This window comes from Crocodylus siamensis, chromosome 2 (assembly GCF_052110815.1).
Source record: "Crocodylus siamensis isolate JL-2025a chromosome 2, ASM5211081v1, whole genome shotgun sequence".
NCBI lineage: Eukaryota > Metazoa > Chordata > Crocodylia > Crocodylidae > Crocodylus > Crocodylus siamensis.
The window spans coordinates 155748918-155773687 of NC_143396.1; the positions used below are offsets into that span (position 1 = coordinate 155748918).

The 24770-nt window shown below is 45.4% G+C and overlaps 1 long non-coding RNA gene across 2 annotated transcripts; it reads right to left on the reverse strand.

The window, feature by feature from the left end:
* Positions 1-1266: 1266 nt before the first annotated feature.
* Positions 1267-24390, reverse strand: LOC149870938 (uncharacterized). 2 transcript variants are annotated; one of them, XR_016440503.1, is made up of 4 exons: positions 24207-24390; positions 7782-8124; positions 6167-6318; positions 1267-2519 (listed from the first exon to the last, which is right to left on the reverse strand). It is a non-coding gene; the product is annotated as an uncharacterized LOC149870938 (long non-coding RNA). The 2 variants fall into 2 exon arrangements; XR_016440504.1 differs by lacking the exons at positions 7782-8124; positions 24207-24390 and adding an exon at positions 6531-7228.
* Between the last annotated feature and the right edge of the window lie 380 nt (positions 24391-24770).

The window sequence follows — 24770 nt, forward strand, 5'->3', positions numbered from 1 at the left end:
CTTTCAAGATCAGAAATCGAAAAGAATCAATAAGGGAAAAGCATCAAGAATCCACCAGTAGAAGCAAGTTAGTTAGTAATAGTGTAATTGTTAAATAGTAGGAAATAAATAGTGTATACTGTACAGTGTCTTACAGAAAATAGTGTGTAGTTAAATAATGCATAGATATTGTATAGATATATAGTGTATATAGATACTAGTGTATAGACAATGTTTTAATAAATTAATGCTGTATAGATGCTGGGGAAGAAAATCCTGACTTTTTTCCCTACTTTTTGTCTATTTTCCTACTTCTAAAAACATTTCTTTAATTTCTTTACTATTTAAATCTTTTCTTAATTATGCCTTTTTGATTAAAAAATCATGTAAATGCACTGCATTTTATTAAATACAGCTTTGAAATTGTGTCTATATGTGTGTCATGTTTTCTTTCATAGGCAGATTGGCATGCATGCAGGGCAGTCTGTGCAGTTTAGGGGTGGGTGAGTTGGGAGAGGTGATGACAACTCCCACCCACCTCAGCGTGGGGATCCTCTGCTTGGGGGTATTTATGGAGGGATGGCATTACTGGAAAGAGTTGTAGGGTGGACTGTTATGGGAGGTCCAATGCTTGTTTTACCCCCAATCCCAATGTACAGCCATCCTGGCAAGCCTGTCTCTCTGAGGATGCAGTACCTGTTTGCAAGAAAGACCCACCCCCCCAACCACCCCAGAACCCGATAGACAAGAAGAAGTGGCTAGTGGCAGTACTGGGCCAGGCATGGGAGAGCCTTCCTTAACACCTAAATGAGGGCAATTAGCGAGTCTTCTGTGTAATGGTTGGCTTTGGTTTTTTGCATCACCTCCAAAACACCCTCCATCCGTGTGTAGTTCTCCCCCTCCTCCCCCAACATGCAGTGCAGGTGGAGCAGTGTCCTTGGGGCTCCCATTGGGTGGAATCCCTGGTACCCAAGGAATATTCATATTAATATTAATCCACTTCTATACTACAAAGGCAACACCCACCTGCCTGATGCTGCTGCTCTGCTGGTTGGTGCTGCTTTGCAAATAGCTCCTCAGCTGGTGCTCAGGCTTTGCAAATAGTTTCACAAAAAACAGGAGTCAGATGATTCATTCTTTTTTACATAATAATCATTTAATTTTTTATTTTCCTTTGCATTAATAAAACCACGAGTGAGTTAGTTATATTTGTATGAATCCAAGCATTCACAGTGAGAACCCAACCACTCCTGCAGGGCAGAGACAAAGAATAACACAGGGTGGGGTGCCAAGCACGGGGATCCCAAGCAATTCGGGGAAAGGGATGTGAACAAGTCAATAACATTTTCATTCAATGAGCCAGTACCAGGTGAATACTTTTGCAAGTGCAGGAAAAATAGCTTAAATAAATTGAAATGCTATTTCGCTTGGTGAATCACAATGATTTGAAATGTTATTCATGCATGTATGTATATGAGAAAAAGTGGGACCTCCCCACCTGACCTTGAAGCAGGCAGGCCCAGGCCCTGGCCCTGAGACCAAGCAGGACTAAGTACAAATTGACAGATTTTTGGATTGGTTAATCACAATAAATTGAAATGCTATTTCACTTGGTGAATCACAAGAAATCAAACTGGTCGTTACCCTAGCACTTAAGAAATGGAGGAGCAACCCATAATGTAAATGACTGATTGTTTACTACCCTCTACTATTGAGTATTTTAAGAAATCTCCCAATGTGGAGGGCTTGTTCATTTGCTGAGACATGGCCAGCAGGCAGAAGGAAGGAGCCCCACCAGCCAAGGGGGAGAGTGCCATTGGTAGTTAAGTGGTAAAGCAATGATGCAGTTTTCTAGGGGACTTTCAGAATGTGGTGGCGTATCTTAATTCTGAAATGAAGATACAAGTGGGGAAGAGGGAAGGAGGGCCTTTGCCCAAGCAATTACTGATTGTTTACTCCCCTCTGCTAGTGGTCATGCCTGTACCATCACCAGCAGTCCTGTATGTGTTTCCCCCCTCCGCTGCAGATTTTTCCATTAGTAAATGACAATGGATTGAAATTTTACTTGATTTCAGTTTCAAAATTACAGGCCATGCTGGGTGCTAATAACAATGCTGGGTGCTAAGACACATCAAGTCAGGCAGCAGGCAAGTGGGAGGGAGGGCCTTTGCCCAAGCACCATTGTGGGTGCTAAGATTGCAATGTTATTTTGATTGGAAAAACACAATAAATGGAAATGTTATTTTGACTGGAAAATCACAATTGAGTGAAATGTTACTTGGACTGGAAACTCACAATAAATTGAAATGTTATTAGGGAGGGTTTAAAGGCACAGCATGTAGTAGGGAAGCAATGATGCAGTTTTTCATACATTTGAGCAAATCTTCCAATGTTGAGCCATGTCAGGAAGGAGACCCACCAGCCACAGGTGGTGGTGGGGCAAAGAGTGCCATTGGTAGTCAAGTGGGGAAGCAGTTTTTCACGTGATGCAGTTTTTCATGGGACTATAACCTCTGAGAATGGGGTGGAATATCTTAATCCTAAAATTAAGAAGATACCAGTTACTGAAAGGAGGGAGTGCCTTTGGCCAAGCACCACAATGGGCCCTAAGAGTATATTACTTCCATTGGAAAATCACAATAAACTGATGTAATCCCTCCAAATAGAAGAGATAGGTAGCTAAGCAGAAGTGCTGTGAGAGGGATCTGTAAAATAGCGGCTAGTTCCCTGTATTCCCTATATAGTCAAGCCAGGACCAGGAATAGCTTAACTATGTATAAATTTATTAATGTTTACAGGGAACCACAAAAAGATAGCTATTAATATCCAACTGATATAGATATTTACAGATTTATAAGAAAGTATTGATAAATATTTACAACAACAACAGGTAAATATAACAGATAAACAAGAATCAACAGGTAAGCTCAGGCAAGGACAACAACAACAATTTGATACAGATAAGCCTCAACTTGCTGACACAACCTAGGTCACACTGGAGTATAACAATTGATTTATCTATCTATCTGTCTCCAAAATAGGAGGTGCAAGTCTTTCTCCCTCCAGGTACCCACATGGCTGAGGCTACTGCACCTTCCCCTAGGGTGCCAAATCCTGCCACCCTCCTAGAGGGAGGAGGATCCCAGTACCTCCTCAGCCCCAGATGGGCCCACCTGGTCCCCAATCCCTTGGGACTCCCTTTCAGGGCTTCCTCCTCTGTGGGGTCCCATTCCTCAGGTAGTCATGGATCCGGGGAGCAGGCTGGGAGGGACTCCTGCAGCTGCGAGTACCTTCTCGGGGCCACCCAGTGCCCTGCCTTCTGTCCTTCGTTGGGGTTTGGGCTGCCTCATGCGGGTCCTGACACCCAGGCCTTGCCTTCTGCCTTCCACTGGGGCTTAGGCTGCCTTGTGCAGGTCCCAAAACCCAGACCACCAGAGCTCTGCCGCACCCCGCTGGTACCTCCTGGGTGCCTGGCCTCTTGTCAGGGGAGGGATTTCACATACAAATGGCCTGGCACCATTCCCAGGGTTTGGGACGCCATGCACCAGTGTGTGCATTGACTCGTCGGCCACACACAGAGGGTAGCAGACCTGAGCCACCACATGTGGCTTCCAAGGTCTGGTAGCTCCATGCATCACCTTGTGTATCAGGTGTCTAGGAAACTCCCAAAATCTGCACTATGCACCGCTCTGTGCACCTCTGGGGCTGTAGCCAAACCCACTTGTTGCTCCAGTCCCACCAAGGGGGTCCTCCAGGGCTCTTCTAGGCTACTGCTTCCTCCTGCTAGGCAGCTCTCCCTAGCTCTTCTTAGCTGCCTGCTTCTTTGTCCCCTGATACATCTGCCATGTGCTGGGCATGCTTCTTCTTTTATTCACTCTGGAGGCTCCACCTCTGAAGGCTTGCTGGACCTGCAGGATGCAGGCTCCAGTCGGGTCTGGGAGGCTCTTTGCCTACCCTCTCTGGGTAAGAGACATAGCCAGCCCCACACAGCCCTTACCTGATTGGTGGACGGGCTCCACCAATCGAAATTAAGATTTTTGAGCCCGTTTGAGCCAGGCTGATTTGGTAAGTCCACCACACTGAAGTGTTATTTTGATTGGAAAATCACAATAAATTGATATGTCATTAGGGAGGGTTGGAAGGCCCACCAAGCAGTGGGGAAGCAATGATACAGTTTTTCATGCCTTTGAGCAAATCTTCCAATGTTCATTTTCTGAGACATGTCAAGAAAGAGATTCACCAGCTAGTAGGCCTGCACAAAGTGGCAAGTATTCGATTCGGATTCAGATTCGGCCGATTTAGAAGGATAGTGATTTGAGTCACTGTCCCAATTCAATTTGGCCGAACCGGATTTGGAGATTTAATGTTGATTCAGATATTTGGCCATAGACTATAATGAGGAATCACTAAAATAGCTATAACTTTGTCATTTTTTTGCAGATTCAGATGAAAAAAGCAGAGACGATATTCCCTTCTGAGGGCATAAATCCTTCCAAGATAGGTGCAGCAGTTTCTGTGAAAGCAAAACTCATATCACTTGTATCTGTTAAGGGATGTAGGTTGTAGCCGTGTTGGTCTAAGAACTTAGGCAGACACAGTTCTTTGGGTCGACCTGATATCTTTTATTAGATCTACTGAATAGTTGGAGAAATATATCTTAACAAGCTTTCAGGAAGCTGAGGAAGCATCTGCAGTTGGCGTGTATGCTCTTCCTGGATGGAATGAATAGTAAAGAAGACTCACTGCTGCCAGGAAAGAGGATGTGTCTATGTTTTGTGGGGAGGAGGGACTTTCAGCTCTCCCTCTTCCCCCTCTCCCTCCCCTACCAGAAGACTTGGCATCTGCCTTTCCAGTACGCTTCCTAAAGCTTGGCGTACTGCAAAATGTGTATGTGTCTGTAATATATGTTGTGCTTTCCTGCAGTGCACAGTGATGACACACTCAGGGAGAACACAGAAGAAGAGAAACTAGCTAGCTACCAAGAGACTAGATACCAGAGCCTTTCAGATGCTGCTGGTCCAAGACAGACAGCTCACAAAAGGCACAGATCACTTCATATACAGCCTTATATGTTGTTTCTGCCTCCCTCCCCCAGAACACTGTGATTGGAAGGGAACTCAGGGAAAGATCACAGTCACTGGCCAGCTACAGATGTCAATATCAAAGCAGTCTTACCCGTCCCCCACCACTTTTCTCAGTTTCTGTTTCCTGCAAGCCTTCCAAATCTCTAAACCTTTCTGAATCTTTTCCAAATCAATTCAGAGGCTTCCAAATAGGTTCAGACCTTTTAATGGGTCTCCTTATTCGATTTGGATTCGGAGATTCAGCCACTGAATTGGGCTGAATCTCCTCTGAATCAAATCAGCTACCAAAGCTTTTCACCGTCCTACCAGCCAGGGGGAAAGAGTGCCATTGGTAGTCAGGTGGTTGCAGTAATGTGTATATGGGTTGGGTATATAGCAATCACTTAAGGTCACCACGCAGTGGGCAACATGGAGGGGGGGAAGGACCTTTTTCTTGGGAGCAACCTCCTATCCTCTTGGGAACAATGGAGGAGCAATGGAGGAGCAACCCATATTGCCATTTACTGCTGTATACTAGCCTCTGCTTTTTTTTACATTGAAGTAAAAAATATAAACCAAATAAAAAGAAAAGAAAAATTGAATCAAGCATCTTTCAAAAGAATAATGAAGCATATCTGAGTAAGTACCTGGCTGGACTACCTGGACATCTGTACTTTTTCACCATTTCAAAATCTTGCACCATGTAGTCTGGTAGCCTGAGTGACAGTTAGCCCTGGAAGCTGGGTGCGCGCGCATGCACGCGCACACACACACACACACACACACACACACACACACACACACACAGCATAGACTGTTTTTACCCTGGCCAGAGACAAAAACATTCTAATCATTAATAAATATTAGCATGTTAATATTAAAATGAAATATATTTTTTTAAAATTAACAATCATTATTTCACATGTATGTTTAGTTGCTGCTAGATTCACATGGTAAGGGGTTTTTTTTTGTCTGTGTTTATAAACTCTGTATGTTGTGGTGGAGAGAGGGTTAATTTTTATACATGCACTGTTTACTACCATTATCAGGACAAATCATAATGCTCATTTCTCACACAGTTCTTTTTTGAATATTATAAATCTACTACCAGTAGTGATAGGCACCTGGCATTGAGATATTGCCAACATTGCGAGTTGAGACTGCCAGTTGAGGCAATGGAGAAACAAGTGGTATCAGGCATCTTTCTCAGGCTTCGTAAGTGGGTTCTTCGCTTCTGCCTGTTGTCACTGGCAGGAGTGCAGCATAGCAATGGGAGCTAAAAATAGAATGGAGGTTGCATAAAAAGAGCATAGGAATTTTTATTGGAAAATCACCATGCAGTGCCTCCCACCCAGACCTCTTGTACACCTCATGTATCTTCCTTCACAATGAAAAAATTCCCCAACACAATTTCATTGAAAGTTGAAATAAACAATGCAATCCCCCCCACCCCCTCCAGGGCACAGCCAGGTGTCAGGTGTCACTTACCAATGTGTAAAGTTTGGCTGGTTGTGGAGAATGTCGTGATGCCCTCTTTCAAATCCCACATCTCAAAGCGGCTCTCATCCTGCACTTGAAACTTCACTGCACCTGACTTCAGCACCCTGCAATCTTCTTGAATGCTGCACTTGCATTCCTGTGCCCCCCAGGGACAGCTCTCCCCACTGGTGTCCCCACTGGGCTGCCTCTGGTGTGCTGCCATCTCTCAACCACCTCAAACCCCTCTCATCAATACAGCATATGCACACCCCAATAACTGCTCCCCCAATTTAGAGGCCTTGAGCAGGGCAGGAGCCACCTCCCCCAGTCCCCCCTACCTCCCACCACCCTTATTTTGGTGTTAAAAAAAAAACAGTCTGGCGCTGGGCTGCAAAAGAGCATGAAAAAAGGTAGGAATAGTTCCTTTGCAGAGTGACTGCCTTGACAAAATGCTTGTGTGCAAGCCAGACATGTAAGGGGTGACCCACCCAGCCCACCTGGGTACTTTTACATGAGAAACTGAAAGCCCTTCCCCCTCACAGCCTATCCAGCAAATGCCCAGGAAAAGCAGCAGGCAGAAAAATGAAAAAAAAAATTAAACAAACAAATGAACCAAACCCCCCTCTCCCACGCGGCACTGTGAGGGGGGATTTTGCTAGCGCTTCAAAGTTATGGAGCCAGATGCAGAAAGCCAGGATAACATGAGATTTTATTGTAATGAACACAATATTGTAAGCATTTGGTTACTTGGGCTTCTTTGCCTTTACCCCACCATCACCCTGCACCAGCCCTGGCTCCCTGAACCACAGTGTTGGCTGCCTGGCTCTGCTGGCAGTTGTATGCTGGCAGGCTCCTCCCCTGACTCCACTGTATTTGGTGGAACAGGCTCATGTGTAATGCTCCCTGCAGTGGAGAAAATGCCTGTAGGCACAGAAACAGACCCTGCAAGAGTGGGGCACCTTTCATATTTCCCAAGACTTACAAGTGCCCTGTTCAGACCTACATCCCTGGCTGCCACTGCCTATGCCAGCTGCAAACAATTAAAGCAAAAAAAAAATAAAAATAGTTCAGCGTCTGTGACATTGCCAGCTATCCAAACCCGAAAGAGAATGTCTTATAACCTTCACCCACCACCACCAAAAAAGCATGGTGACCCACCTCCAGCAACACCTGCATTTCTCCCCCCTGCCACACAAACCCGACCCGCATGAAGCTGAGCAGTGTCTGGCAGTGGCAAGAGGCACATTAGAAGATACTTACATGTCACCAGTCATATATCTTCTTGGGTCTTGGAAACAGAAAATGATGATTGAGTGTGGTTTCTTTTCCCAAGAGAAACCACACTGGAAGCAGTTTCTTCCTGCTCATCCTCCTCCATCTCATCATCTATGCTAGTCTGTGGAATCAGGGGTGGGGAGGAGGAGGGCAGTGGGATCAAGTTCAAGGTGTGTTTCTCTTCTTGGCAGTCCCTGTCATCCTGGAACAAGGAGCAGTCTCCCCACTGCTGCGTGATGCTTATGGTTTCCCCCTCAGGATGAGCTGCCTCTGTCAGTGTGCTCTCCTCCACCACAACACCAGTCCTGAAAGACTGCATACAGGGAGCCTAAGAGAATGATGGACAGCTAGTTGTAGAAAGGAGCCCTAGAACGAGAGTTCACATCTTTGGCACGGTGAAACACACATCTCAGGGCCTTGATCTGGCACTGGCTCCAGTCCTGATTGTGCCCTCATGCCTGCATTGCTTTTGCAATGGCTACATAAATGGCTTATTCATCCTACTTTCCAGCTGGTCTATGACCTTTGTTTCCAACAAAATGTCGATTAAGTCCTCTAGTTCTTCCTAGGCCCAGTTGGGTCCACTGTCATTGGAGGTATCACCCTCCTGCTCCATCACCTGCATACTGCTGGACTTGGCTTTCCGAAACATCGGGAAGCAGTTCATGGCCAACAGCAACTGGTTGACAAAAGTTTGTTAGTGAAATTTGTGGGTCAGCTATATACACATGCCTTGCGTGAACATTTTGGAAAATTCCACATACTCAAGATTGTGAAGTTATCACCTGTGTCTCACAACACCCAAAGGTGATGAAGCACCCCATTTACCAACAAAGACATGGTGATGGGCTTGAGGATGGGCCAAATAAGGCCATTGTCCTTTCAGGTGTCTCGTTACTGCTCTGTAATGTTGCAAAAAATGATCACACCTGCTTGTGTTTTTGCCTGTCTTCCCCTAGTCCCATAGAATCAAGGCCAATTTTTTATTGCTGCAACTAGAGAAGCACAAACTGTTTTTGCTGACCTTGCAAAAGTATTCAGCTGACGCTGGTTCAGTTTGGCTGGTCCTACATTATTAACAGGTGGGGACCATGGCAAAACTTTATCTGTCTCATTGCAGAATTAAATCTTTGCAAGCTTGATGACAGTTGTCTTGAATGAATACTTGATGCATCAGAACATTTCCACTATACGTTTTTTCTTATCTTAGGGCTTTTACTTTTTTTTTGCCTTATGGTCAGTAGAGCGAGCACAAGTTTATCCAAACCATGACTTTTAACTTTCATATGCTCTGGATTAACTTACAGAGGAAATGTTTTCTTTCTGGGAGGACCTTTTTTTTTAGCCAGGAAGCACATAACAACTATGCTCAGTATGGTGAACACCAAAAACACCCCCCACCAAACAAAGGCTGTGCAAATGCCCAGTGCCCCTGGGTTACTTGTTGAAATGCAGATAAGAGTTAAAATGCAGTAGTCATCTACTGAATGCAGCTAGACACAGCTCTAGAACACAGCTCTCCCCTCCACCCTTGCCCCCGCCCCTGGGTGATCTGGAAAGTGGCTTATGATGGAGGAGGACCAAATGGAGATTCCGGACAAAATGGATGAGGAATAGGAAGTGGAAAATGGAGAACAACGGAGTGAAGACATGGAGAATCTGGAGGACATGGGTGAGCAGGAGGAGGAGGAGGAGGAGGTGGTGATACAGCTACTGATTGAACTGCTGCTGGCCTTGAAATTAATGCGAGACATGCAGAACTGAATAATGATGGTAGCGTATGCATCGTTAGTGTTTCTCCAAGTTTTTGATGAAGAGATGGCTGCATGTACAGGTGCCTTGCGAAAAAGAAAATGGATATATTCCAAGGAGTGGGGCAACCAAGAGGCATGCAAAGAAATGGAAGCTGATTGGGCTCTGTGGAGAAACCTCAGGAGCAGCAATCACATGGTCTGGGCCTGCGAGAGCAGCTTGGACTGGTTGGAGAGAATTGTGCTAACCACTTGGAACGATCAGCAGTGGCTCGAGATATTCATATCATCTCCTTGCTGGGACCACAAATTGTGAGGTGGGACACTAACATGCATCGAGCCATTCTGCCAGACAAGAGGGTGGCCATGGCCATCATGAAACTGATCACCCCGCACAGCCTCCACTACATTGCAAATCAGTTCAGCTTGGCTTCCTGCACAGCCAGGCTGGCAACTCATGATGTATGCCAACTGCTGCAAGACATAGATTCAAACAATTTTATTTGCCTCAAGAATCCTCAGGAAGTCATAGATGGCTTCAATGCCATGGGGTTCTCTAACTATGTGGGGGCTTTAGACAGCACTCAAATCCCAGGGCAGTTCCCTTCAGGGAGGGGGAGGTCTTTCACAGACAGGAAGGTATTTGCCTCTGTGATCCTGCAAGCCATGGTGGACCACCAGGGCTAGTTCCTAAACATTTTTACCAGGTGGGCCAGCAGTATGCATGAAGCACGCATGTTCAGAAACTCTCCACTCCCTGGCCTTGTGGAAAAAGGACACTATGCACCTGGAGTCCACGAGACAGTGTTTCCGTTCCCCCACTTATAATAGTGTATGCTGCCTACCCCTTACAGTCCTGGCTCATGAAGCTTTAATGAATGTTATGGACCCACAGAACTTGATTTTCAACTTGCATCTGAGCAGATACAGGATGACCGTTCAATGTACTTTTGGCCAACTGAAAGGACGATGGAGGGCACTTAACTGCCAGCTCGAGCTGGAGCCAGAAATTATCATGACTTTTGTAGTGGCAGCCTGCATACTCCAGAACATCTGTGAGATCCATGGAAAGATTTTCATCCAGGTGTGGGCTGAAGAAGTGTGACAGGCAGCAGCCAGACAGAGACATGGCCGGACAGCAGCACAGGGACCTAGAACATATCTACAAGAAGAAACTGGTCCTTGTGGGGAATTGCCTGGCAGCACATATGATGGATATGGAAGCTAACAACAACTATCAGTGGTTGTTTTCTTGATTACAATAAATTCTTTTACTACTTACAACATAAACATCTGTCTGTTGGCAGGGGTGTGCGGGCGAAGGTAGTGGATGCGGGGTGGAGGATGAGCAGGGCATAGGGGGAGGTGGACTGGGGTATGGGGTTGTTGCTTGGAGGCCGGGAGTGGTCGGGGGGGCAGCTCATTACACACTGGCATCTAGGCAGCCTGAATCATGTCATGTGGAAGGGTTAATTGCACCTCTTGTTGGCCGGATAGGGCGGGGGGAAGAGGGAGGGTGTTAGGAAGTGAGTGGTATGAGCAGCCTGCAGGAGTCCAGTTTAGGAGTGTGGCCTGGAGGGGGGAGGGGGAGGCATATTCCATCACCAACCCACCATTTATTTCAACAACATTTCACAACACCTCTCCGAAAGCCATATGCCGTGCTAAACAAACAGACAAAGTGGCAAGTATTTGCAGTGGAATGTGGGCAGAGAAGGGGAGTGGGGGAAGCAGCCCCACTGATGCATCCCCATGGAAACTGTTCCAAGCCCTAGCAGCTTGGGAATGATGGGAAATGTAGTCCTAAAAGCCCAAAACTAACAGCTGTCTAATTTAGCACGAAGCCTCCACACCCCCACACACCATACTATACTATTAGTACACTGTTCATTTTCAATAAATATTCATGGCACACATCTGCTTCAGCAACACAACACAAAACACCCACACACTGGTCCAGCTCACCACCACAATCACCAAAATCACCAAAAAAAATTCATGTATAAATTCTCATAACTTTGTAACATGGGGGGAAAGGAAAGGGATGGGCGGGGATGATTCACATGGTTTGTCATCAGGGTCACCATGGGGTCACCTACTGGGAGACTGGCCGAAGCCTAGGCAGGTGCAAGTGGCAGGTTTTTGGGGTGACCATGCCCTGAAGTGGGGGGGATGACTTAACGTGAGACTCCCAGGGGCAGGTAGAGGGTGGGGACTGTGGAGGAGGCTGGTTTACCGGTGAACAGGTGCCTCCTCCTGTAACTCATTAAGACAGACGTTACTGGAAGTAGATTGGTATTTGGCTCTCCCTGCTGGAATCTGTGCAGAATTACACATGGGGCTTGAGTCATTTGAAAGCCCTGGTGTGTAAACACAAACACAATGCACCAAAAATAACCCACATTAAAATTTTTAAGGCATGTTAAATTAACAAGGATTAAATACCATGCTGTGTGCAAATGCCCTAAAAGTGAATAAGCAGGAATTTGGAAAGAGGTATGAGGGAGCTGCAAACCATGCTGCCCCTTGCCTCAGGACCTCCCTGTATCCACCTCTGCACAAGGATATATATATGCATGTTGCAGTAGTAGAATCTAGTGTCTAGTGTCTAACTAGATACTTTCAGGTTATATAAGAGTGATTCTCAACCAGGGTCCCATGAGACCCTATAAGGGGTACCACAGTGGGAAGGCCACCAACACAGCCAGCTGAAACTGCCTTGCACACCATTGTGAGAAGCCAGACTGCCCCCTCCTGCAGCAGCCACTTCCCAATATCACCTGCTTTCAGTTAATCTGACATTCTTGGTCCAGACCCATATATTCCCTCTGGAAGGAGATTTGATGGACCTTCCCACCTGGCCATGGCAGCCTGGAGAAACACAGGAAACATGCATATAAATCTTCAGGCTGCTGTGCCATCATCAGGTGGAATACCCCTGTGTGTGTCTGTGTCCAGGAGGAGCACACAAAGCCAGATGGAAAGGATGCAGGTGCATTAGGTTTATTCAACTGGCTCCATTATGTGCATGGAGCAGTTCCTCTTGGCATTGGCAGCACCGCAGTTGAGAAGCACTGAGGTAAGCTGCAACAGTACAACAGTAGTTCTCAACCCAGGTGGTATTACATTCAGAAAAGTTATGGAGGGGTGCCCTGAATCTAAAAGTTGAAACCCACTGTTATATACTTATGCTTGCTATTGATACTTTGTTGGCTGGATGCCTCTGGAATGCCCAGTCTCAACTCATGTTAGGAAGCTGGCAGGAAGAAGATGCTTTTCCTGCAAATCTTAGGAGTAACATAGTTTTCTTTAGCTTCACTCATTCTGAGCTGAACCACAAGCTCCATACAAATATTCTGTGTATTTGCAGCATGCTATTTTTAAAGTCTCATGACTTAGACCAGGGTTAGGCAATTATTTTGGCTGGAGGTCCACCTAATGAGCTGTTGAGGGTTGCATGGGTAGCCTCACGTTCTGACAGTTGCTCCGCTCCCATGATTGCCATCTTGGGACTGGAAGTCCCACCCCTAACACCTGACCTTTGCTACTGGAAGTACTTCCACTTGCCCCAGAAGTATTCCTTTTGGGAGGGAGGGGTTGCCATCTTGAAATTGGAAAAAAACCCCCAAATCATATACTAAAAAATCAAACATACTATAACTTGTTTTAATTTTATTTAAAAAAATATTTTATCTAGATGTTTGTGTATTTGTATAGTGTATCTAGAGGCAATTACCATATGTGAGGGCTGTGTGGTTGGGGAGTGGGTGTGAGGATGTGGTAGGGTGTGGGGTTGTGTATGTGGGGTGTGGGTATGGTGAGTGGGATGTGTTGGGGAGTATGGGGGGTAGGTGTGGAGGGGTGTGGGCAGGGTAGGGGTGGGGGGTGTGTGTGGAGGTTGGGCTGTGGGAAGGTGTGGGTATGTGCTGGACATATGAGGGAGATGGAGAGCCAGCCCTACCCATCTGGGGTAGGGCTGCAAGTCCTGTCCTGGCTGCAAGTCTGGGAGCTCTATGGCGCAGCATAGGGCTAGCCTAAGCCAGCCAGGCACAATGTGATTCCAGCTACCAGGCTGGGGCTGCATAGCATAGCTCAGCATGGCACGGAGCCAGCCTGGCCTGGCCTGGCCCAGCCCCTCCATGCCATACCACATGGGTCCTGTCCTTGCAGCCAGGACAAGCCAGATTGGGTTGGCTCTATGCCATACCATGTGGATCCCAACCTTGCAGATAGAACTGTGTTGTGCTGGGAGGGGATAGGATAAGCCAAGCTGGCTCCATACTGTGGTGTGTGGTTCCTGGCTGTAAGGCTGTGATGCACAGTTTCCAGCTGCATGGCTGGGACTGGAGGGTGCAGCAGGAGCCAGCCAGGAAGTGTGAGGGGCTGGGCTGGGCCAGGCCAGCTCCTGCTGCATTCTGTGGTCCCAGCCATGCAGCCAGGAACCACATGCTGCTGGAGCCAGTCTGGCCCAGCCTGACCCCTGTGGTTCCCGGCTGCATGGCTGGGACCACATGGTCTGACATGGAGCCAGCTTGGCTTGGCCCAGCCCAGCTGGCTCCTGCTGTGTCCTGTGGTGCTAGCTATGCAACCAGGAACCACATGCTGCTGGGTTGGGCCGGGCTGGCTGTGGCAGCATGTGGTTCCTGGCTGCGTGGCTGGGACCACAGAATGCAGCAGGAGCCAGCTCAGCCCAGCCCGGTGGCATGTTACATTGCCAAAGTCACAGGAAGTCCTGCACCATCAGGCTGGGCTGGCTCTGTGCCTCCAGGAGTGGCACATGGAGACCTGGAGCCAGAATGGAGTGGGGTGATCACTGGCAGTCCTTCCCCCTACACCTCCTCCCTCTAGCCCTTCTTACCTGAGTTTCTACTCTCAGATGGAAAAAGGGCTGGGGAACAGCCACAGGATCCCAGGGCAGAAACTGCCACTAGGCAGAAGCTTCCATTTGGGGGCTAGGGATGGGGTGGTGCTAGGTGGGCCTTGCTGCTGCTGCTCCTGGGTTCTGCCACCAGCTCCTCCTGCTGCTGATGCCTAGTCAGTTTTTAAACAGGCACATACATTTTCTAAGTTTTAGAGGGGCCCTACAGGCTGGATACAATGGTCTGGTGGGCCAGACCCAGCCAATGAGCCACATTTGGCCCACCCCTGACTTAGATCGATGGGCCACGTCCAGATGTGGTATGTGGCAGTGCAGACACATCTGTGGCACCACATATTGCACATTCAGTTGCTCTCTGCACTGCAAAACCTGCATAGAAAAAATGCAGAGAAGCACATTAATGGGTACCATGCGCTGCTCAAAAGCAGAACCAGGCCACCCTGTGGCTGCCAGTCAGGCTCCACACAGCAGAATTGTCACTGCTGCAGCCCTGGGAGGCCCCCAGGATGCGAGGTAAATCTGCTGAGGCCAGCACAGTGCTGGCCCCAGCTTCCCCTAGTGCCCCTTGGGGTAACTTGCTGTGCAGCAGAGTGCAGCTGGTACGGGCATTCCCCGGGGACAAGTAGCGGCTGCACAAGGTGTGCCACTGCTAGCTGTCCCTGAGGAACTAAACATTCACACCAAACATTCACATGGCCATGAAACACAAATTTCACTTGAACAGTCATAGACATGTTTCCTTAATGACTGCTATTTCCAAGAAAATTTTCAACTTTCTGCCATCCCTTTGTTAGAACTGTCTAAAAAGGAGAGATAACTTTTAAAATCGATATGTAGTAGGAAAATATTTCCCTTCCCCCACCCTTCTCATACTCAAATTCTCAAAAGACTTTGATTTTTGTTCTGTATCCATGCCTGCAAAAGGTCAATATGAAAGGTGTTTTAGAACAACCAGAAACAAGTTTCATTAGATTTCAATTTTTTCCTTATGTGTGGAGATTGCTTTGATTACTGCATTAATATTCACTGCTCAGTCACAAATTTTTCCCCTCCAGATTTCAGATGTCCTGTCTTGTCTGCATCTCCAGCAATACGCCCCAGCAACAAAATTTAATGCAGTTTTTTATTTAATCTATAAATTGATCCACATGAAAATAGCACTGCCAATATTTAGTTTATGTTATATTGCAAATGCTCTGTTCATGTAACCACAGTAACAAAAGGATAAATCCCCTGCAGTATTATGTGAAAGGCAGAAATGGAAAGAAGTAGAAAGCAAATGTTGGAAGAGAAATGACTGAACTAAAATGGGTTTTCTGTGTCTTTACTGTATATATTTTTTTGTTACTGACTTAAGAACAGTGGGTTCTACTTGAGAGACTTTATTAGAGATTAGAGCTAATTACTGTGCAGTAAGCACCATCATTTCTATGTGCAGATGCTTACTACACAGTAATTGGTTCTAACTGAGTAAATCTGCTACCTGCAAATTTGCAACTGTAAGACCTGGGATGAGAGAGAAGGATCTTCCAGCCTGGGCCTTGCAACTGCAGGGCTCAGGCTAGGAGCTCCCTGCTTTCAGGGCAGGGGGACATAGTCCCTACCCAGGCTCTGGTGGTGGGGGCTCACCCTGGCAGCAGGCAGCTCCCAAGGGCAGCCAGCAATCTGGCTCACCCTGGCTGCTTCAGGGCCCCAGTGCTGGGCCGTAGGGAGTGGGAACAGTCTGCTGCTAGGAGCAACAAATTGTTCCTGCATCCCTGCATGTGTAGGCACATGTCTGGGAGAGTTTACTCTAGAGTACTTCAGAGTAAACTAGTCCTGGATTATTTTCATGTGTAGATATGCCCAGTAAGTCTTGAACTCTAAGCACATTGTGTTTCTTGTTCTTACACATATACAGATACTTCCAATGTATGCTATACCACTTACGCTTAGACACTTGCAATACATCTGGTACCAGGAATAGTATTGCTACAATAACCAGGCTGGGAATATTGAAGAACAGTGAAAGGAGAAATTCCACAGACTCCCAAGAGTTGCTAGGAACCACAACTTTGGGCACAGAATCCTCTTGTGAGCAGAGTCAAATCTAGTCTATTAGAATAAGTGTGGACTGGTTGTGACAGTCATAGATCACCATTATGACATTCGCACTCCCTTACTAATATGCAGCAAAAAGACATCTCTAAGAAGTTATGCTTGCAAGTGACTCTTAACTGTCAGTTTCACATCTTTGAGGATAAACTCACAGCATAGGTATTTGCTGTATTGCCTTTTGTAAGAAGTAAATATACCTTCAGGCCATTCTAGGCCAATAAGACACCAACACCAACAGTTATTATTATGCGCAGCATTATGCACAGCTGCAAGAACTCTGTCCAAATGGCCACTACACAAAAATTAGTTCCATTAATTGCTCTGGGGCAGGCCAGTGACTCTAAGAACTAGTATCACCCCTAAGGACTGAGAAGTATTTTTGTGTCCAAAACCCCATGAACTGGGATGTCTTTTCCCAGCCTCTCTCTAACACACACAACATCTCTTAGTCTTCATGAAAGGTTGTTATGCTTTCCCATTTCTCAGGATTTGCCAGTTTCTCTTTGGCCTTTCAATTACCAGTTTAACTGAACTACAGCAAGAAGTAACGTTAAGAAAGTTAGAATATATCCCGTTAAAGCTTAAAATGTATTGGATAGTTTTACTGCCAATTTTGTTTTAAAATGAACAGTTAGCTATCAACACTTTCATTGTGTAACTTCTTTGGAAGTGCGTCCTGGTCTGAATATTGGAGTCATTGAAAAATGAAAGCTTACTCAGCATTCTGCAAAATGGGTGACAGTCTTCTGACTATTTTTCCATTTGCGGCTCGCACTGTAAATTAAGAGGATGTGAGCCATTCAGCACAGTGTCATTTTATCTTTATTTATTTCCCGAAGGCCTGTCCACTGCCATTAAACTCATGCTCAGTGGGACCTTTATTAAATTTTCCAGGCAAAGCATCAATGTTTCTACACAAACTCTGATAAATCTATATTTAAGACAATAATAAGGATTTGATCACAAATACTGTCAAGGAAAAGCAGTGTTTTCAATTGATATTATATCAGGTCTGTTAAAAAGCATTGAGACTGAAGGCATATTTGTGGTACAAAGTATTGGATGGGGGGCATGGCTTTGCATGTCTGGGCATGTTGGGCATGTTGGAATATGTCTTGATATGTTGGGACTCCTCTGGACAGGGCTGCAGCTTATGGTGTTCCTCCAGTTTTCTGTGGCCAGCAGCTGAAGTAAGATTGTTTGTTTCTTGTGTCCCCTTTAGTTATGTTAGTGTGTCCAGAAGAATGCACGTGCATTCAATTTTGCATGAAAATCAGGAAAACAGCAAGTAAAGCATCTGAATTACTTAAAATAGAATTTGATGATGACACTAAAGTTTCATAATTGTTAGGGTTGGGAGGGACCTCAATAGATTATTGAGTTCAACCCCCTGCCCTGGGTAGGAAAGAGTGCTGGGGTCATATGACCCCAGCCAGGTTCTTGTCCAGTCTCCTTTTAAAGGAGATCTCTTGAGAGCACCACTTCCATTCCAGATTCTGGCAACCCTTACCATAGAGAAGTTCTTCCTGATGTCCAAACTAAATCTGCTCTCTGTCAGTTTGTGGCCATTGTTCCTGGTTATTCCAAGGGGTGCCCTGGTTAACAGAGCATCTCCTATTTCTTGCTGCCTCCCCGCTCCCTCCCATGATGAATTTGTAAATGGGCACAAGATCCCCTTTCAGCCTTCTCTTGCAGAAGCTAAAGAGATCTAGGTCCCTCAGTCTCTCCTCGTAGGGCCTTACCTACAGGACTATACCATATGAGTGGCCTTCCTCTGGAGCCTCTCAAGGTTATCCACATCCTTCTTGAAGTGTGGCGCACAGAACTGGATGCAGTGCTCCAACTGTGGCCTGACCAATGCCACATAGAGGGGAAGTATCACCTCCCTGGACCTGTTTGTGAGGCACCGGCTAATTCAAAATAGACTGCAGTTAGCTTTACTGATTACTTCGTCACATTGATGGCTCATATTCACCTTGGAGTCAACTATGACTCCGAGATCCCTTTCTGCCACTGTGCTGCTAGGAAGGTCCTCCCCTAGCATATAGGTGTGTTGATTATTCCTTCTCCCTAGATGCAGCTTGCACTTCCTTCTCCCTAGTGCAGTTTGCACTTATCATTGTTGAACTGCAACCTATTTCCTTCTGTCCACTTTTCCAACCTGTTCAGGTCTGCCTGGATTTGATCTCTTCCCACTAGTTTGTTTACTTTACCCCATAATTTCATGTCATCCGCGAATCTGGATAGAGTGCTCTCCACACCCTCATCCAAGTTGCTGATGAAGACATTAAATAGCACAGGTCCAAGGACAGAGCCTTGGGGGACCCCACTGCTCACATCTTTCCAGGTTAATACCAACCCACTCATCACCTCTCGCTGGGTGCGATTCGTAAGCCAATTTCCCACCCACTTGGGCTTGTAATCATCTATATCACAGCCACCCAGTTTGTTTATGAGAATAGGATGAGATACTGTATTGAATGCCTTCTTAAAATCGAAGTAGATGACATCTAACTTGACTCCTGCATCTAAACATGTTGTGACCTGGTCATAAAAAGAAACAAGGTGGGTCAGGCAGGATCTACCTGCTGTGAACCCATGCTGGTTGCCCTTCAGCATTACATTTGCTGCTGGGCTCTCACAAATGTGATCCTTGATAATTTTTTCAAAGGCTTTCCCAAGAACAGAGGTGAGACCAACCAGCCTATAATTACCTTGATCCTCCTTCCTCCCCTTCTTGAAAATAGGGACTCTTTAATTTTTGTCACCAGCCTGAGTTCCATTGCTGCTTTGGCCTTCCTGACTCCCTGAATGTGTGAGCCAAGGAGGTATATTCCTCCTTGGTAGCTACCCCCTGCTTCCACAGCCTGATTGCCTCTTCCTCTGCCCCTAGGCTTTCCTGGATTTCCCCGTTCAGCCAAGTGGGTTTCTTGGCCCCTTTCCCCCCATTTGTGTGCAATGGGATGGTCTCCTTTTGTGCCCAAAGGCTTGCTCCCTTGAGGAATGATGAGCCGTGCAAGTTTTTGAATGGTATCGTCAGTTTAAAAGAAGGACGATCATTGGTCGAAAGTGGTGAGCATTCCTGATGCCCTTCAGCATCACAAAATGATGAAAATGTGGCTGCAGTTTGCAGTTTGGTTCAAAATGATAGGTGATTGTCTGAGAGATAGCAGAAGAAGTTGGAATTTCTATTGGTTCGTGTCATTCAATTCTACCTGGTGATCCGCGAATGAAACAACCAGAAAAATGACCAGAAAAGTGAGTGTCAGACTCCTGGATGCTTCATCATGACAATGCGCCTGCCCACTCAGCACAGCTTGTGAAGCAATTTTTAGCCAAATTTTAGCCAAACATCATATCCCACAGTGTTGCAGCCTCCACATTCACCTGATATGGCCCCACGTGACTTTTTTCTCTTCCCTCGACTAAAGAAAACCTCGCAAGGAAGAAGATTTTGTGATGTGGAAACCATAACACAAAATGCGACTGAGCAGCTTTTAGCAAGTCCACAAACTGCTTATCAGAAGTGCTTCCAAAAATGGCAGAAACATTGGGAGAAGCGTGTGGCAGAAGAAGGAGCATACTTCAAAGCAGATTAAGCCAAAACTCCTGTAAATCAAATATTTTGTTTCCTACAACATCAGTGTCGACACTTTTTGAACAGCCTTCATATTCCTGAAAACTTTACCTTAGAACTCTAAGTCAGCAAAACAATTTTCATCAACTTTCATTTAGTTTGCTCATAAATTATTTGCAGAAGCAACTGTAATGAGACTTTTTTCCTAGAAGAACCTTACTCAAAAACAGACAGACACTTTTTACTACCTGCCATGAAAATCAATGAAGTAACCCAAGTTTACAACAAATCAACTATCTGGCCTTTACAATTGCTGACAAATATACTGCAATGTGTACTTGGGTGAGGTTCTATCCATGTTATACTAGAGCAGACCTCATGATTTTTAACGGGATGTATTTAGCTGTATTACAAATGGCGAGTTAGAAAATTGTTTGGATTGAGGGAATCATTTGAGGGTCAGATGAACATTCTGAAAAAATTATTACGATGATCACTATCCAGTTTGGATTTAGACAGCACAGCGTGTGTTCACGGTGGTTATTTTAAGTACGGCGTATACATCCTGGGCAATCTAGGTGCTCAGTTTCTTGACCTTCTGATTTACTACTTATTCAAGAAGCATGTGATTTGAGAATGAAGAAGCCCTTAATGAATAATAAATATGAAACCTTTGCCATTTCTGGCCACCAGGATAAAGAATTGTTCCATGTTTGCAGATAATCCCAGCTATTAAATACATTCACTAAATGGAGCCAAGTTTATTAAAGAACCAGGGATGCGAGCCATGAAGCATGCCTTTCCAAAAGATTAAAAACTTGGCTGTAGCTATAGCTCTAGTTTTTCAGAAGCAGCCTTTGCTATGACAGTGCTGTAAGGAAGATGGTCTGTAGCATATCACCTGCCAGTCTCAAAAAGGAATTGTTTGCAGCAGTAATGAATAAACAGGAGACAAAGACACTTGAGAATGATTTAAAAATGAAAAGAATTTAAGATTAGTCATAAATCCATCTGTAATTCACATTCTTACAACTCCATGGTCAAAGAATTCACAAAGTATAAGGAATTCTGACTTCAAATGATGTCAGGGATACAAAGTTTTCAGCACTGAACATACTAGGCATGCATTGCCCCACAGGGCCAGCAAGGCAAAATGTATGTGCAGCAATCAAAAGACTGCTGCACATACATATGAATCAAGAGGCCTCATAAAAGATATAGTTTAAATGTACAGATGCATCTGTAATGCCAAGTCTTTTGGGGTTGAATCTGCAAGTGCTTGAGAGTCCATGCTCTAAGTCAGTCTAATCTTGGGAGATGAGGAAACACAGCACTTAGCAAATGATCAAACCTTATCTTTTCAGTAAGGGTGAAAGACGATACCCTGGATTTCATGCAAAGCACGTTATAATGGTATAATTTTCTGATGAAACTAAAGACTGTCTACTAGTCTGCAATATGTCTTCATCAGTGAGAAAAAATACTCCATTTCCACAAAGTGTAAGGGAGCCAAATATAGATAAACAGTATCCTTTCCCCATCTCTTTGAGATATTCAATATTTCCAAAAATATATTAATAACTCTATACATACAAGTACCATTTAGACTGCTCACAGATTTAGTTCTTCCATTTTTTGGTATCAAAATCTTTATGACTTCAAGATTAAAGTGATTAGGATCCAGTGGGGTACCTGTTTTCAGAATGAATGCATCTACAATATATAATTCATTGTTGCATTTAACAAAGAATATGTTGATCTCACTCCTCTCCCTACTGTGTAGAGCAGGGGTCAATAACCCGCAGGCTGGATCTGACCTATGGAACCTTTGGATCTGGCCTGCAGATGTGGGACTTCAGCCACAGTGAAGGTGCTGTCTCCATGCAGTTGGCGAAAGAAGTATCACGTACTGGTGCTTTCCCTGTGCAGCTGGGGAGAAAAGTGGTGGTGGCAGCATCCTAGTCCCTGCCTTTCTGGCCACCTCTAACCTGGGATTAGTCATTCTAGCCCACAGCTGGAAAAGGTTGCCTACCCCTGTTGTAGAGTGTCCAAAATTGCCATGTAAAGGCATGGGAGGTGGCTGCAGAAATCAAACAGTCTCCTCAACATTAGAAAATTCAGTGTCTGCTCAGCGGAACAGAGAACTGTAGGCATCAGCTAGAAGCAGGCTCTGGTTGCTGGACTATCAGTCCCATTCCCATTCTCTCTTTTGGTCCTGTCATGGGAATCCCATAAAGCTTTCTCTTTTGAGAAGGGAAATGAAGACTCCTCCCACTCACTCTCCATCAGAAATCTGTAGTCTGAAGACTTTGACCTCTGTGTCTAACATTGATACCTACAAGGGTTAGGTCAGATGTATTCTAGAATACTTCATGGCCTGCCACTGGTGAGTGGGTTTCTTGGTGTTCCCCCACTTCTTATTCAGTTATATCCTTTTGCATTTCCCAGGGAGCAGCTCTTTTGTCATGGTTGTGACCAATGCAATGCATCCCCCCTGTTGTGTTGGGTCCCCCATCTTCAATCTAACTTTCTCCTACAGAAGGAGTGGGAATCAAGTTATTTTCCATTTCCACTACACACTAGAAGTTTTGGCTGGTTGGATAGCCACATACATAGTTTTGCTTCAGACATACCAGGCAAGACTTGCAAGTACCAAATACCAAGTTCATAGAGTGGTGGTGAGGTATAAATCCATAAATGCTTAGAAGGTTACTTAACTACTACTTTGATAGAGTCTTTATAACTATTAAGATACAACCTCAGTCAGGCTTGGCCTACTGCCTTCCTGCACTCTTAGTAAGCAACCAGCATACAGGGAAACCTCTGCCAGCGGCTTCACATTTTGGCTGGGAATCTGAGCCTGCTGGGCTCAGTTTAAATAATTAGGGCAAAAGCAGACAATTGAAGAACTTTGGCAAACTTTCTCATGTTACAATAAGGAAGAGTCACTTTTTCTAACCCTGAATTAGGAACTTCAGTCTTATCCATGAAGCTGCTCATCTCCCTCTACAAGCTTCCTTGTAAAGTTTCTGCCTAGGACATTTTTCCCAGATTGCTGTTTTCCAGACTTTATGTTACAGATTTAAAAAGAACCAACACACACATTCTCAGCAGTGTACTATAAAACTGAACAAGAAATGTTCCTCAAATTACCTTTAAACTATACTCAGGAGTTTGCGGGGGGAGGAGAGGGGACAAGCAGAGAGGCCAAAATGCCTTGATTAGGTTATGGGAAAAATAGCCTAATACCATAGACTAGTAGTATTTAACCAAGCTGGCCAGATCAAGCCCCCAAAGTGCCTAAATCCAACCCATGGAATTGCAGGGGAGAGAAACAGCAGCAAGCAACTTAGCCTGGTGTGTCTCCTTCCTGGCCCTGCACTATACCACTAACCCCCTTCACAGCAAGGAGGTAAACTGTCTACTTCTCTCTCTCTCTCCCCGCCCCCACCCACCCTCTCCTTCCTCTGATATTGGTAGCCACCTCCCTCCCCCTCTCATCTCTCTTCCCCCCCATCCCCAACCAGAGCAAAGTGGTAGCCCATGATGCAGCTGGGTCACAAGCACCCGGCTCTGCTCTAAAAAGTTGAGTTCCATTGCTGTAGGCAGTCTGTTTCAGGTAGAATTCCAGGTACAGCCAGATTTAGATGCCTCAGGCCAGCTCTGCAGATGAACTCTGCCATCTACACAACCTATCTTTAATTTGTACAATTATAATTCTTGCAGCACTAAATCTTCTGTTCTCAAAGCTTGACCTTGCTTTTGGTTCATACACATACCAGACACTATTGGCATAATGTGCAGAGAGGTCACTGCATTCTCTGCCAGTGTTCATCTTATAGCAAAGAACTTGTGTTCCATTGCAGAGCTGAGTCTGTATGAAGTGGGAGATCTAGCTCAGCTTAACCAGAAGGAAGCCTGATCCTACCCTAGCTGATGTCACTGGGTGTTTTGCCATTTACTTCACCTAATCAGCCTGTTGGTAGATTGTTTGCTAATAGTCCTGTTCATGAATATTACCAGTTTTAACCTTCACCTTGAGACATTTGTACAGCCTGATCCACAATTCAAATACTGGGCTACCTCTTTGGAGGTATACTGCTTACCTGCTACGTAGCTTTCAGAAGGTCAGTTAGACCCGATTCTGTGATGTACTGAGCATCTACAACACCATGGGAATGGAGGGCACTTCAGTAGAACCAAGACCAAATAAAGCTCAGAAATCCACACAATTAGTCCAGTGATTAGACCACTTCAACAGGTCTGGTGGATTTAATGCTGGGAAATGTTTTGAAATCCTTGGGGGAAAAAAGGAAATAGAGATAAGACTTTGTGATTGCTCAGGTTATTAGAAATCTCACTGCAGAATAAGTTACACTAACAAAAACATAATTTTCACACCTAGGACCTCTCATCTTAAAGAAGCCACAGCTAAATTATGCATCTATAGCAGGCATGTCTACTTACATGTGCATCAACGTGCTCTGAGGTACTAGGAAAACATGCATTAGCCTGTCATAATGAGCATTAACTAAAGAGCACAGGGCACTTTTACATGTGCTCTGGGGGTGGGGGGAGGGAGAGGCATGCTTTAGAGTGGTTCTAAGAGCTGCTTTAATTTGTGTCTCATGTATCAGCATCACCCAAGCTTAAAAATGGTGGTGGGGGTG